Below are 12,674 nucleotides of genomic sequence, written 5' to 3' on the forward strand. Positions count from 1 at the left end.
AGTATGGGTGTAATATTCCTGCTGGGGGGGTGTAATATTCCTGCTGGGGGGAGTATGGGTGTAATATTCCTGCTGGGGGGGGGGGGTATGGGTGTAATATTCCTGCTGGGGGGAGTATGGGTGTAATATTCCTGCTGGGGGGGGAGTATGGGTGTAATATTCCTGCTGGGGGGGGGGGGTATGGGTGTATTATTCCTGTTTGGGGGGGGGAGGGTATGGGTGTAATATTCCTGCTGGGGGGGGGTATGGGTGTAATATTCCTGCTGGGGGAGTATGGGTGTAATATTCCTGCTGGGGGGGGGGGGGGGTATGGGTGTAATATTCCTGCTGGGAGGGGTATGGGTGTAATATTCCTGCTGGGGGGGGATATGGGTGTAATATTCTTGCTGGGGGGAGTATGGGTGTAATATTCCTTCTGGGGGGAGTATGGGTGTAATATTCCTGCTGGGGGGGGGGGGTATGGGTGTAATATTTCTGCTGGGGGGGGATATGGGTGTAATATTCCTGCTGGGGGGAGTATGGGTGTAATATTCCTGCTGGGGGGGGTATGGGTGTAATATTCCTGCTGGAGGGGAGTATGGGTGTAATCTTCCTGCTGGGGGGGTGGGGTATGGGTGTAATATTCCTGCTGGGGGGGTGGGGTATGGGTGTAATATTTCTGCTGGGGGGGGGAGTATGGGTGTAATATTCCTGCTAGGGGTGAGTATGGGTGTAATATTCCTGCTGGGGGGGGGGTATGGGTGTAATATTCCTGCTGGGGGGAGTATGGGTGTAATATTCCTGCTGGTGGGGGGGGGGTGTAATATTCCTGCTGGGGGGGGAGTATGGGTGTAATATTCCTGCTGGAGGGGAGTATGGGTGTATATTCCTGCTGGGGGGGTATGGGTGTAATATTCCTGCTGGGGGTGTATGGGTGTATTATTCCTGCTGGGGGTGTATGGGTGTATTATTCCTGCTGGGGGGTATGGGTGTAATATTCCTGCTGGGGGGAGTATGGGTGTAATATCCCTGCTGGGGGGCGTATGGGTGTAATATTCCTGCTGGGGTAGTATGGGTGTAATATTCCTGCTGGGGGGGGGGGGTATGGGTGTAATATTCCTGCTGGGGGGGGGTATGGGTGTAATATTCCTGCTGGGGGGAGTATGGGTGTAATATTCCTGCTGGGGGAGTATGGGTGTAATATTCCTGCTGGGGGGGGGGGGTATGGGTGTAATATTCCTGCTGGGGGGGTATGGGTGTAATATTCCTGCTGGGGGAGTATGGTGTAATATTCCTGCTGGGGGGGGGTATGGGTGTAATATTCCTGCTGGGGGGAGTATGGTGTAATATTCCTGCTGGGGGGGGGTATGGGTGTAATATTCCTGTTGGGGGAGTATGGGTGTAATATTCCTGCTGGGGGGAGTATGGTGTAATATTCCTGCTGGGGGGGGTGTGTAATAGTCCTGCTGGGGGAGTATGGGTGTATTATTCCTGTTGGGGGGGTATGGGTGTAATATTCCTGCTGGGGGGGGGGGGGGTATGGGTGTAATATTCCTGATGGGGGGAGTATGGGTGTAATATTCCTGCTGGGGGGAGTATGGGTGTAATATTCCTGATGGGGGGAGTATGGGTGTAATATTCCTGATGGGGGGAGTATGGTGTAATATTCCTGATGGGGGGAGTATGGGTGTAATATTCCTGCTGGGGGGGGGGCGGTATGGGTGTAATATTCCTGCTGGGGGGGAATATGGGTGAATATTCCTGCTGGGGGGAGTATGGGTGTAATATTCCTGCTGGGGGGGGGGTGGTATGGGTGTATTATTCCAGTTGGGGGGGAGTATGGGTGTAATATTCCTGCTGGGGGGGGGGGGGGAGTATGGGTGTAATATTCCTGCTGGGGGGGGGGAGTATGGGTGTATTATTCCTGCTGGGGGGTATATTATTCCTGCTGGGGGGTATGGGTGTATTATTCCAGTTGGGGGGAGTATGGGTGTAATATTCCTGCTGGGGGGTGTATGGGTGTAATATTCCTGCTGGGGGGGTATGGGTGTATTATTCCAGTTGGGGGGAGTATGGGTGTATTATTCCTGTTGGGGGGAGTATGGGTGTATTATTCCTGTTGGGGGAGTATGGGTGTAATATTCCTGTTGGGGGGGTATGGGTGTATTATTCCTGTTGGGGGGCGGGGGGGGGGGGGTATGGGTTGTATTATTCCTGTTGGGCGGAGTATGAGTGTATTATTCCTGTTGGGGGGAGTATGGGTGTATTATTTCTGTTGGGGGGGTATGGGTGTAATATTCCTGCTGGGGGGGGGGGGGTATGGGTGTAATATTCCTGCTGGGGGGGGGGGGGTGGTATGGGTGTATTATTCCAGTTTGGGGGGGAGTATGGGTGTAATATTCCTGCTGGGGGGGGGGGGGGAGTATGGGTGTAATATTCCTGCTGGGGGGGGGGGGAGTATGGGTGTATTATTCCTGCTGGGGGGGGGTGTATTATTCCAGTTGGGGGGTGTATGGGTGTAATATTCCTGCTGGGGGGGTATGGGTGTATTATTCCAGTTGGGGGGAGTATGGGTGTATTATTCCTGTTGGGGGGAGTATGGGTGTAATATTCCTGTTGGGGGGGTATGGGTGTATTATTCCTGTTGGGGGGGGGTATGGGTGTATTATTCCTGCTGGGGGGAGTATGGGTGTAATATTCCTGTTGGGGGGGTATGGACCCCCTGACAAAAATTGCAGGACTGCTTTTGGGAAATGGGCATCCTACAGTTTTGTTTGTGCGATTTGTCAGGTGACAATATTGAAACCAAAAGGACAATCAGCGCAAACACAATGAGATAAACATAAAAACTTCAAGCTGAACACTATAGGCAATCACAAAATACCTAGCAAAAATACAATAAAATCGAGGTAAGTGCAGCACAAAAAACTAAATAAAGAAAAAAGAAAAGTCCAATGAATATGGAAGTTCCAATCACCCGACAAAAGGAATGTCAGGATCCCTCGTGTGAAAATAGGGGGAAAGAAGTCCTTCTGATGTGCAGTGACAGTATCCTTCACCAAATAAGCCCAAATACGATTACCAGAAATGGTGGACCTCCCTGCCACCGAAGGTCAAAAAGCGCATCTATCCCCCTCAGGGATGTTGCAAACCTCCCAGGTTTGATTGGTCCTTAATCCCAGTGAGTGGAACTCCTGTCCAGCAAGGAAATCCAATCAAGCAGGGGGAAACCCCCAAATAGCCTCCAGAAGCAGATGAAATGATAGTGTGCAGCGCTCCAAAAAAGGCAAAGGGAACACTCTAAGTGTACTCCGTTTAATGGTCACAAAATATAAGTATAAAATAACAGCGCTAGCTAGCGCAAAGGGATAAAAACTTTATAATAAAAGCCGATCCACAGACCAGGTCCAATCAGGACATAACACCGCGTACGGGGGGGGGGGGGGCGGAGCTTGTTCTGCGGACGTCACCCGCTGCCACCTCTATGCAGCTGGTCTGTGGATCGGCTTTTATTGTAAAGTTTTTATCCATTTGCGATACCTAGCGCTGCTATTTTATACTTACCTTGATTTTATTGTATAGGTGACAATATTGTCCTGTGATTGAGGTGCCATTGAAAGTAACGGTATCGCAAGCGTGTCCCGTGTTTTGCAGCAAATCAGGAATTGCAGTAATTCCACCCGCAAACCGGAAGGCCTAGGTGTGATCGCAGCCTAAGCGTCTTCTATCAGTTGCTGGGTTCACCTTCTGTAGATTCTGGGGGAACATTTTCTTCCTCAAACATTCCACACATTCGCTTCATTCTTTATTCCACTGCTAATATATACTCCGCATTGACCTTGTTTAGCGCTTTTCTCTCTGAGGACTCCAAGTATTGGAGATGGCGTTGGCCGGGAATCGAACCCGGGTCAGCTGCTGGGAAGGCAGCTATGCTCACCACTGCACCACCAACGCAAGGTAGCATGTCTTTGTAGTGTGGGAGGAAACCGGAGTACCCGGAGGAAACCCACGCAAGCACAGGGAGAACATGCAAACTCCATGCAGATAGTGTCCTGGTCAGAATCTGAAACAAGGACCCCAGTGCTGCAAGGCTAACCCCTAAGCCTCTGTGCTGCCCATATGCGGCCTCCGTTCTCTAAGGCCCGCCCCCGCTGATATATATAACACTCCTATAATAAAATACACCCAAATAACAATAAAAGGGGTACAGTGGTCCCCAAATCAGCAACAAAATGGAGCTAAGTATTCTATTCACACTAAGGTCTCATTCACACGGGGGTATGAATCCGTACCCCACGGGAGGGCTGTGTTTACCAGAATGGGGATGCACAGGTGTTTCCAGCATCCCGTGTAGGCATTCCCATTGCTGTCAACTTGGGTGCAGAGGCTGTACCCAATCTGACATCTGTGTGGGTGCCGGTGCGCGGCCCCGAACGCACACAGGGTGCGTCCACGCAACTGCACCCACATGGATGTCCTTTTTGGAGTTAACGCAGCCCCCACACAGGGTACAGATTCGTACACTTCGTGTGAATAAGGCCATGGACTTCTCCATGAAGGACCTCACTGGTGGGAAGAGATCTCATTTCTCCAGCAGAGAAAGCCTAAAGAAAGCCGGAAAGACTCCTCCCGCCTCTGAAGACAAAAAGAGTTCCAACCTCCCCTCATAGCCGGTCCACCACACGCCTCAAAAACATACCTGCCTTCAACCTTCCCTTATAGCCGGTCCAACACACGCCTCAAAAACATACCGGCCCCCAACCTCCCCTTATAGCCGGTCCAACACACGCCTCAAAAACATACCGGTCTCCAACCTTCCTTTATAGCCGGTCCAACACACGCCTCAAGAACTTACTGGCTTCCAAACTGCACAATGTAATCAATTACTTAATGTAGATCGACAATACATCAATCAAACATAATCAATTACTTAATGTAGATCGACATTACATTCACACTTAGGTCTCATTCACACGGGGGGGGTATGAATCTGTACCCCATGGGAGTGCCGTATTTACGGGAATGGGGATGCACAGGTGTTTCCAGTATCCCGTGTAGGCAGTCCCATTGCTGTCAACTGGGGTTCAGGGGCTGTACCCAATGTGACATCTGTGTGGGTGCCGGTGCACGGCCCCGAACGCACCCAGGGTGCGTCCGCGCAACTGCACCCACATGGATGTCCTTTTTGGGATAAACACAGCCCCCACACAGGATACAGATTCATACACCTCATGTGATTGAGGCCTTGTATTTCTCCATAAAGGACCTCACTGGTGGGAAGAGATCTCATTTCTCCAGCAGAGAAAGCCTAAAGAAAGCTGGAAAGACTCCTCCCGCCTCTGAAGACAAAAAGAGTTCCAACCTCCCCTCATAGCCGGTCCAACACACGCCTCAAAAACATACCGGTCTCCAACCTTCCCTCATAGCCAGTCCAAGACACGCCTCAAAAACATACCGGCCTTCAACCTCCCCTCATAGCCGATCCAGCACACGCCACAAGAACTTACTGGCTTCCAAACTGCACAACGTAATCAATTACTTAATGTAGATCGACAATACATCGATCAAACATAATCAATTACTTAATGTAGATCGACATTACATTCACACTTAGGTCTCATTCACACGGGGGGTATGAATCCGTACCCCATGGGAGGGCCGTGTTTACGGGAATGGGGATGCACAGGCGTTTCCAGCATCCCGTGTAGGCACTGTGTAGGCACAATGTGACCTCTGTGTGGGTGCCGGTGCACGGCCCCGAACGCACGCAGGGTGCGTCCGCGCAACTGCACCCACATGGATGTCCTTTTTGGGGTAAACACAGCCCCCACACAGGGTACAGATTCATACACCTTGTGTGAGTGAGGCCTTGGACTTCTCCATAAAGGACCTCACTGGTGGGAAGAGATCTCATTTCTCCAGCAGAGAAAGCCTAAAGAAAGCCGGAAAGACTCCTCCCGCCTCTGAAGACAAAAAGAGTTCCAACCTCCCCTCATAGCTGGTCCAACACACGCCTCAAGAACTTACTGGCTTCCAAACTGCACAACGTAATCAATTACTTAATGTAGATCGACAATACATCAATCAAACATAATCAATTACTTAATGTAGATCGACATTACATTCACACTTAGGTCTCATTCACACGGGGGGTATGAATCCGTACCCCATGGGAGGGCCGTATTTACGGGAATGGGGATGCACAGGTGTTTCCAGCATCCCGTGTAGGCAGTCCCATTGCTGTCAACTGGGGTGCAGAGGCTGTACCCAATGTGACATCTGTGTGGGTGCCGGTGCACGGCCCCGAACGCACCCAGGGTGCGTCCGCGCAACTGCACCCACATGGATGTCCATTTTGGGATAAACACAGCCCCCACACAGGATACAGATTCATACACCTCATGTGAGTGAGACCTTGTATTTCTCCATAAAGGACCCCCACTTCGGTTACTGAAGTGGCAGCCACCACCAGTATAGGGGCCTGTGTTGGTACAGCCTTCCCTGGCCCTGGGAAGGTTACTCAGACTTTTTGTTGAGTCTTCTTCTAGGAACAGCCAATTGTCTTGTCTGTCCAGCTACATTGATAGTTGGCGATTCAGAAGCTCCAAAAACGAAAATGGAGGGCTGATGGGAAGACCCTCCAGTTACTGGAGTGGCAGCCACCACCAGTGTAGGGATCTGTGCTGATACAGCCGTACCTGGTCCCTGGGAGGGTTCTTCAGACCTTTTGAGTCTTCTTTTAGGAACAGCCAATTTTCTTGTTTGTCCAGCTACATTGATAGTTGGCGATTCAGAAGCTCCAAAAACAAAAATGGAGGGCTGATGGGAAGACCCTCCAGTTATTGGAGTTGTAGCCGCCACCAGTGTTGGGACCTGTGTTGGTACAGTCGTACCTGGTCCCTGGGAGGGTTCCTCATCTTTTAGGAACAGCCAGTTGTCTTGTTTGTCCAGCTACATTGATAGTTGGCGATTCAGAAGCTCCAAAAACGAAAATGGAGGGCTGATGGGAAGACCCTCCAGTTACTGGAGTGGCAGCCACCACCAGTGTAGGGATCTGTGCTGATACAGCCGTACCTGGTCCCTGGGAGGGTTCTTCAGACCTTTTGAGTCTTCTTTTAGGAACAGCCAATTTTCTTGTCTGTCCAGCTACATTGATAGTTGGCGATTCAGAAGCTCCAAAAACAAAATTGGAGGGCTGATAGGAAGACCCTCCAGTTACTGGAGTGGCAGGCGCCACCAGGGTAGGGATCTGTGCTGGTACAGCCGTACCTGGTCCCTGGGAGGGTTCCTCAGATCTTTGAGTCTTCTTTTAGGAACAGCCAATTTTCTTGTTTGTCCAGCTACATTGATAGTTGGCGATTCAGAAGCTTCAAAAACGAAAATGGAGGGCTGATGGGAAGACCCTCTAGTTACTGGAGTGGCAGGCGCCACCAGTGTAGGGATCTGTGCTGGTACAGCCGTACCTGGTCCCTGGGAGGGTTCCTCAGACCTTTTGAGTCTTCTTTTAGGAACAGCCAATTTTCTTGTTTGTCCAGCTACATTGATAGTTGGCGATTCAGAAGCTTCAAAAACGAAAATGGAGGGCTGATGGGAAGACCCTCCAGTTACTGGAGTGGCAGGCGCCACCAGTGTAGGGATCTGTGCTGGTACAGCCATACCTGGTCCCTGGGAGGGTTCCTCGGACCTTTTGAGTCTTCTTTTAGGAACAGCCAATTTTCTTGTTTGTCCAGCCACTTTGATAGTTGGCGATTCAGAAGCTCCAAAAATGAAAATGGAGGGCTGATGGGAAGACCCTCCAGTTACTGGAGTGGCAGTCGCCACCAGTGTAGGAACCTGTGTTGGTACAGTCGTACCTGGTCCCTGGGAAGGTTCCTCAGACCTTTTGTTGAGTCTTCTTCTAGGAACAGCCAATTGTCTTGTTTGTCCAGCTACATGGATAGTTGGTGATTCAGAAGCTGTAGAAACAGAAATAGAGGGCTGATGGGAAGACTCTTCCATTACTGCAGTGGCCGCCGCTACCAGTGTAGGGACCTGTGTTGGTACAGATGTACCGGGTTTCTGGGAGGGCTGACGGGAAGACTCCGTCTGAACGTCACATGCTGGTGGAGTTTCCGTGTGAACGTCACATGCTGGTGGAGTCTCAATGTAGCTTTCATATTCTGTCTCGCTCACTGGGGCAGTCCTGCCTTGTGAGCTGTGTCTGCAGTAAATACCGCGTACATCTGCAATAAAAAAGAAGAATCAGAATTAGCACCTTCACCTACATTTCATATATTTTTTATACAACATCAAATAATGGAGAGAAAAGTTCAAAATTCCAGTGCCAGGGACAATAAATAAACCCAATATGACAGGGACACAGGGATGGGTAATGGTGGCCTTCATATAAAAATTCTGGTTGCCTGGCAGTTATGCCGACCCTCTAAAATGAATGGAGTCAGAAAGGGGACTGATTCTTCACTTTCGGGTGCGGGGGAGTAATCTGCAGTGCTTCTGTTCATTATTAATAAACACCCGGCCTCTTTTATTGTAATCCCTCGAATTGTTGCGGTGGATTGATATAGAGGAGGTCGGGACCGGGAACCGCTGCATTGCCGATTACTCGGCTGCACCCCAAAGTGAAGGAATAGTACCCTGCACGTTTTGGATCGATTGCCATGTGATTCTGTCATGTGACAATGGTGACAAGATCTTGCCATGTTTGGGTTAACATTAAGAACTAGAAAATGCATTTCCTGGAGAAAATGCGTGGGAATGCTGAATAGCTGAATTGCTAAAACAGCCCCCATCAAAACTGCCCCATCATATTGCCACCATCAAAACTGCCCCCATCAGAATTGCCCCATCAAAATTGCCCCATCATATTGCCACCATCAAAACTACCCAATCATATTGCCACCATCAAAACTGCCCCCATCATGTTGCCATCAAAACTGCCCCATCATATTGCCACCATCAAAACTGCCCCCATCATGTTGCCATCAAAACTGCCCCATCATATTGCCACCATCCAAACTGCCCTATCATATTGCCACCATCAAAACTGCCCCATCATATTGCCACCATCAAAACTGCCCCATCAAAACTGCCCCATCATATTGCCACCATCAAAACTGCCCCATAAAAATTGCCCCATCAATACTGCCCCATCATATTCCTCTATTATAAATCAGTACATGGTGTGTCTGACCCCTTCCCCGGGCTCTGTAATCAGAGCTGAGATGCTCCAGCCACCTCCCCCACCGCCCATCACTGTGTATAACAGAAACTTTGGTAACCATGGCAACAAAAGCCAGTACACTCTGTTTAATAGCTAAAATTTCCTGAAATGACCACTAAACAAAAAGCTTTTTCACAAAACTGTAAAAGATATCAAACTGAAAAGATATAGCCAGATAGCTGAATATTTTGTGAACATTAAAATTTGTTTGGCGTCTGTAGGTGAAAGTATGAAGGAGCTGAAACTTTTGGGAGCGGAAGAAGATATTAAGGATCTGAAGCATGCTCTCATTGATTTCAATGTTAAAAGTGTTTAAAAGCTTAATATTTTAAAAAGTATAAATAGTAGAAAAAAGTTAAAAAGTCCCATCATCAGCTGAAAGAGATGAACATTTTAAAAGTTGAATGGTTTTAATACCTGAAAGTATGCAGAAATTACGCAGAGCCAAAAAATGTAAAATTAAATAAAAATAAATAAAAAGAATAACAATAGTGGGAGTGCTGAACCATTCCCACTAATAATGTAATCTGAATTCTTGCTGCATGTTTTCCCATGATTTGGAATCGCAGGCAGAATCACAGCACTTCTGCCGACCATTCCAAATCGCCAAGTGTGGGCGGGGTCTAAGGCAGAATTCCAGGCAAATGATGAAATAGATACTGTCTGTGGGAGGTGCTTTACAGCAACTTACTGGGGCCCCATTTGTTCAGCAGGGGGGAGGGGCATAAAGGGTCTATTTAACGCCTTTGGGGTGCAGACAGAGCACTGCACAGCAGTATAAAGCTGGAACTTTTTTTTTTTTTTAAATGTTGGCAACTATGTATATGTGTTATGTCATCTTGGCCTCTGTTTAATCTTCAACTGCCATAATGCTGCACATGTGATCCGTTATGACAGCAGCCATTGGATGGTTTGACAGTTTGGTTGAGAGCACAACCAAATGTGACAGTTAGCATTCCCGACATGCCAGAAATAGAAATGTTTTTTGAAAGTGTTAAATCGATGGGATTCCTTCCTCTTTAATACAAGTAGAAAGCGTTTTATTTATAAATAACGCACAGGCACGAGGATGCAGATTTTTATCTGACAGAGGAGATGATATAAAGATCAGATTGTGGCTTATCAATCACTTTAATATCTCCTTCTGTTCTATAATTCTATGAAAACAAATAATCAATAATTTGATCGATGAGTGTAGGTGACTTATCCAGAGTACTTTTTGTATCTATCACTATCCATAACACTTACCAATTTCGATGTCTGTATATCGGTGATCTCTTTTGGCTTTACAGCCGAAACCGAAACATCCAACAACGGCTCTGAAACAGCCGCGCACAATCCTCTTCATTTTGGGGGGCTTTTTGGTTGGGGTATCTGCAGGCTGGTCACTGATACCTCCTACCATTGCCCCTCCTTTGCTGGCTTTCTCTTTGGTGTTTTTCAGAGAAAGAAGCCGATTACATTTAAATCGGTTCATTATTAGGAATAAAGAAACTCGCTTTAAATGTATGACAATAGAAATCGCAATGAAATGGAATTGAATTAAATCAAATCCAATAAAATCGCAAGAAATATCTCAGGAGAGATAAGAAGAAGCACGTGTTCACTGGTCAGTGATTTCTGAGCTTCTGAGAGCTCACTGACCTACTTCTTTCTATATAGAGACTCAGCCTATGACATCATAGGCAGAGAATCAAGGGACCAATCAGATCGCAGAGTGCAGTCAGGTGACCTTTTTTTTTTTTTTTTAAAATAACTGACGATTTTTCTTAAAGGGGCCACGTCCTTATTTGTGAGCTTTGTGAATTCTGCCTGTAGGATCAGTATACGGATCTAATAGGGATATACGGCTCCTAGAAGAACATGTTATTGTGAATGAGATTTAACCCTTACAGTCCCATGGCTGAAATAAAGATCTCTATTCTGATGATAATATTGTGAATGGAGCCTTAGAAATTCTCCATCAAATCTTTTCTTTTATTTTATCATTATTACACACCAATTATTTCTCCATTTTTAACCCTTTCACTGCCAAATCATTTTTTTTCTCATTTTTAACCCCTTTCTATGAACCTTTTTTTTTTCGAAACAAAGATTTTTTTAAGGTTTTTTTTTTTTTAACCCTTTCAGTGCCAGTCCAATGTGTTTTTCACATTTCTTGCCCATATGTTCAAGTATAAAGGAGAATCTGTTTATTGTTAGTGTTGGATGGAGTGGAGAGGGATTAGAACCCCTGTCTGGTTTGTATTGCTGTCTGCGCCCCGTTAGGGAGATTTATTCTCTTCAACTGCCAAATCAATTTTTTTTCCTTACAGTTTTTAACCCTTTCACTACCAAACTATATTGTTCATTTGTTTCAACCCTTTAACTGTCAAACCAAGTAACCCCTCCCCCTCCCCTCCCCCTACACACACACACATTTTAACTGCCACTTTCACTGCCAAATCATTTTTTTTAATTTCTCCCCCATATGTTATATTATAAATAAAGGAACATGTTTTTATTGTTAGCATTGGATGGAGTGGAGAGGGATTAGAACCCCTGTCAGGTTTTTATTGCTGTCTGCACCCTCTTTAGGGAGCTTCATTCTCTCTATTTACCAACAAAAGTGAAAGAAAATCCCAGATTTTAGGTTGTCACCAGAACAGGAAGTAGAGGGGAAATCCTCCAATGGGGACACTAGTTCTGGTGACACCCAGGGATGATGTCACTTTGGGAGGATTTCTCTCACCTCCTGTTTTGTCTATGGGAAAGGAAGTGAAGGGAATTCCCCCCAATGGGGACACATGGCAAATAAAACCTGACAGGGGTTATAGTCCCCCTTACTCTATTGTAAATGAAAATAAATGTTTGTCTTTATTTCTATTTTATCTGGTATGTGGGGGATGGTGGGGACTCGGTATAAAAGAGGGTGCAGTATATTACACATGGGGCCAGTGCTGTTTCTTGGCCTAGGCCGACACTTTGCGGGGGGGCGGCAAAAAAGCCCCCCTCCGCATGCAATAAAGCCCCCCCTGTCCCGTTTTCCAAAGTCCCGGTTCCAGCGGCCACCTCCCGCACAAATACAGCTCCGGCGGCCGCCTTGCTGTAGCGCGGCACTTGTGCTCAGTATATGGAGCGTGCTTGGCCGGCGGGGAGGGAGTGGAGCGGCAGAGATGACAACTTGCACCCCCATTAGCAGCCGTGATTGGCCAGGCCAGCTGACTGGCAGAGGCGGAGCTCAATGCTCCGCCCACTGTCCTCCGCATGGCTTACTTCACTGAATCTTCTCCCCAGCCCAGGGCGATAGGAGGAGAGAGAGAGAGGACCATGAGGGGAATCCCCAGCCAGCGGCCAGGACAGAAGGTTACTTGAAGTTATTATACTGATGGCCACTGATATGGGCTGCACTGATATGATGGGCAGTGATATGGGCTGCACTGATGAGCTGCACTATTAGGCTGCATTTGTTGCCCCTGATAAAGCCACACTGATG

Source organism: Aquarana catesbeiana, linkage group LG08 (assembly GCF_042186555.1).
Source record: "Aquarana catesbeiana isolate 2022-GZ linkage group LG08, ASM4218655v1, whole genome shotgun sequence".
NCBI lineage: Eukaryota > Metazoa > Chordata > Amphibia > Anura > Ranidae > Aquarana > Aquarana catesbeiana.